The sequence below is a fragment of the Helianthus annuus genome, chromosome 2 (genome assembly GCF_002127325.2).
Source record: "Helianthus annuus cultivar XRQ/B chromosome 2, HanXRQr2.0-SUNRISE, whole genome shotgun sequence".
Classification (NCBI taxonomy): Eukaryota; Viridiplantae; Streptophyta; class Magnoliopsida; order Asterales; family Asteraceae; genus Helianthus; species Helianthus annuus.
The window spans coordinates 17442494-17445919 of NC_035434.2; the positions used below are offsets into that span (position 1 = coordinate 17442494).

Consider the following 3426-nt stretch of genomic DNA (forward strand, 5'->3'; position numbering starts at 1 on the left):
TAACAATTTCAAAATGTCTGCATATGATTAAATTGTATTAGGCTATGTTTTATCTCTTGTGGGTAGACTGCTAAACACATACACACAAAAAGGCTAAACAAGAATTGGTCAAATGGGTTGAAACTTGAAAGTCGGCAAATCTATTTAGAAAACCAATTAATTGTTTATCACTTAAACAAGTAAAGTATATAAAAAAAATACTAAGCATGCTAAATGGGTCATGTGTTTACGGATCAAATCCGACGCGAATCTAAAAACTTGGCCCAAACCCGAAATTGCACGAGACACATGAAGACAAACACAACATGAGTTTTTGTGGTTCCATACGAACACGGCCTGGCCTGTTAAACCGAATTGTTTGTAAATTTTTATCAACTTTTTAAAATTATAGCTTCAGCAAGTTATGAGAACACATACAACATAATTAGTACCACGGAAAGAGTGCAAATCAATGTCAAATGTACGTAATGGTCAAGAAAAGAACTTGAACTAAAGGATCGTCACAGGCACTATCAATCAATCGTCCTCGTTAATTAAACATAGTAAATGTGCCCCATGTAAAAGCTCAGCCACTTCCTGTAGCAATAATAATAATAATAATAATAATAATAATAATAATAATAATAATAATAATAATAATAAATATTAATAAATAATAATAAACATCTTTAGGTTAGGTAGAGTTGGACAGGAATTCTTGATCTATATTCTTGACCAAACAAACTTTAAACGTTAACTTTTCTTTTCTTCAGCAAAAGCTTGGCATATAGGCTTCAAATTCAAATTGGGATTTAATCCGTCTTCCCAAGAGGCTATGCGAAACCCATAATTCCATCATGGTCAACAAGCGATTCCCGTGTCTGAACCTAGAAGTGAACAATGGAGATACTTTAGTGATACTTGTTACAAAGAAAGCTAGATACAATGTCACCATCCACTGGTACAACTATCTAATCTTATATATAACTTTAGTATAAGATTATTAGATTGTTTTCGTTCAATCTCATTAACATTATATATTTATTGATGTTTGTGACTTTTAAGACATGGTGTTACACAACTGAGGACAACATGGGCAGATGGACCAGAGTTCATCACACAATATCAGAATTATATTTAACTTTCTATATATTTTTCTTTTTGATTATTACAATAAAAATGCTGATACAAAACATACTTTTTCCTAAGAACACAAAGCCTCAAATGCTTGTTATATTGCTTGCCCAATCTGGTAACTCTAGGCTACCATCTTTTAAAGTTAGTTGTGTTTCCATATCAGTAGAGGTAGATTTTTATCATTTAAAGAGAGAGAGACCCGATAAACAACCCTTATATTTGACTCGTTACCCAAACCACTGACCCACCCATCCTGCCCCATATACAATGAAAAAAGCATGTAAAAACCTGTGCTGGCGTTGCCAAATCCAACTGGTAAAAGAATAACAAATTATCTTCAGCGGCACTCTCACTACTCTCTGAACTCGCATCTGAACTTGAGTCACCCCTTCCTCTAAAAAACCAGCTCGCTTCAACCCGTGTACTTATCGTCCAAATATTTATACAAACAAAACTATAATTACAGATCTAATTTTAAACAAATTCAAGTAAACACCTGACCAATGATGATAGCTTTTAGCTGGCCATATGGGGTAGAACTATATAAAGAAAAAACTTCCAACCATGTTTCCTCCACCAACAGTACTTCCAGTTTCAGAATCTAACCCCTTACCTAAAAATACAAAAAGAAATAAGTCAAATGGGATGAAAATCAAACTGATTTCTAGTGGGTTCTCTGTGTGCCCTTGTAAGAAACCTCAAATTCAGGATATAAATCCATGTTCATCTTTATGGTATAAAAAAACATAAGCCCAAAATTCACAAAATAGGGATTGAATGCAAAGAAGGTAAGGAAAAGAGAACGCACCTCTGTGACAGTGAAATCTACACCTCCGGTGAGTGCCAAGAACTCACCTCTAAGACTGTGAAGTCTACACCTCCGTGAGTGCCACTGAAAGAAGAAGATAAAATGGATAAAAAGAAGAGAGCAGGGGAAGGGGTGTTGGTATGAAGATGCTTCCTAAACGTTCTAATTATGAGAGAAAAAGAGGAAATCACATGAAGTTTTCAAGAGAACAACATAAATGAAACACGATTAGGTTTTAGCTTTCTTACCGGATAACTTGCTTGATCGATCTAATATCAGATTTGAAGCTTCATGCTTCTAATCATCTCTAATAGAGAGAACCAGATGATGTTGTGCGTAGAGAGAAAACCAGATGAGTTGAGTTGGCGTGAACTGTGAAGAATGAGATATGAGAAAGTCAATGGATTGCTTTGCTCGGTGGAATTCAAAAGCTAAACATTTGGGGAAATGGAGAGGTGAAATTCAAAATTTGAATGCTCAAAGCGATGTTTTCTTTGGTGTATGGCTGAACTCTTCTTTAGAACCAGAGAAAGACTAATAGTACATTTTGGGCAATCTCACCCAAATCAGTGAATGCTCAAGAGATGTTTTCTTTGGTGTATGGCTGAATTCTTCTTTAGAACCAGATAGAGACTAATTGTACATTTTGGGCAATCTCACTCAAATCAGTACTACAAATCAATTGCTACATCAATGGTTGCAACATATGCATTAAAAGTTATACAACTCTTAAATTTTCAACATCCAACTTTCTCTCTCTTATATACATTATATATAGTAATATATATATATATATATATATATATATAGAGGAAGTTTCAAATGAAAACCACTAGTTATTATGAAAACTCGAAAACTAATTAAAAAAAGCCAAAAAAACATACAATTTTTTTTTTTTTTTGCAAACCAAATTTCGCAGGTTTTTTTATATAAAAAAATTTCAAAAAAAAAAAAATTGTGTAGTGCACATGTGTATGTGTACTACACATGTGCACTACACAAATTTTTTTTTTTTGAAAAAAGTTTTTTTTATATATAAAAACCAGCGATTTTTATAAAAAAAATTGAAAAAAAAAATTTTGTGTGTTTTTTAGGCTTTTTTTAGTTAGTTTTCGTGTTTTCACAATAAAATTGGTTTTCATTTGAACCATCCCCTATATTTATATATATATATATATATATATATATATACATATATATATATGTATATGATATTGTGTGTGTATATAGGAGAGAGATGGTAAAGGTGGCGGCTAGGGGAGGTGCCACCCACCTTGAATATGCAAGAGCTTGCCAGGTGGATCCTTGTGTCTTGAACCTAATCTTTTAAACTTTCTAAACACTCCATTTTAACAAATCAATATCTAAAATTCACTCTCTCTCCCTCCCATTACATAGATCAGCCGAACACCCCCATAACACACACATTCAAAATTTCAAACCATTTCTTGAAGAATCAAAGGCATTCCAAGGTGATTCCAAGCTAATATGGAGGTTTAGAA

At 33.1% G+C, this 3426-nt stretch overlaps 1 long non-coding RNA gene across 3 annotated transcripts; it reads right to left on the reverse strand.

The window, feature by feature from the left end:
• Positions 1-621: 621 nt before the first annotated feature.
• Positions 622-2573, reverse strand: LOC110936560. Of its 3 annotated transcripts, none has more exons than XR_002590118.2 (5): positions 2173-2571; positions 1925-2008; positions 1618-1729; positions 1405-1510; positions 622-866 (listed from the first exon to the last, which is right to left on the reverse strand). It is a non-coding gene; the product is annotated as an uncharacterized LOC110936560 (long non-coding RNA). The 3 variants fall into 3 exon arrangements; XR_002590117.2 differs by having other exon boundaries at positions 1613-1729; positions 2173-2569; XR_002590116.2 differs by having other exon boundaries at positions 1405-1729; positions 2173-2573.
• Between the last annotated feature and the right edge of the window lie 853 nt (positions 2574-3426).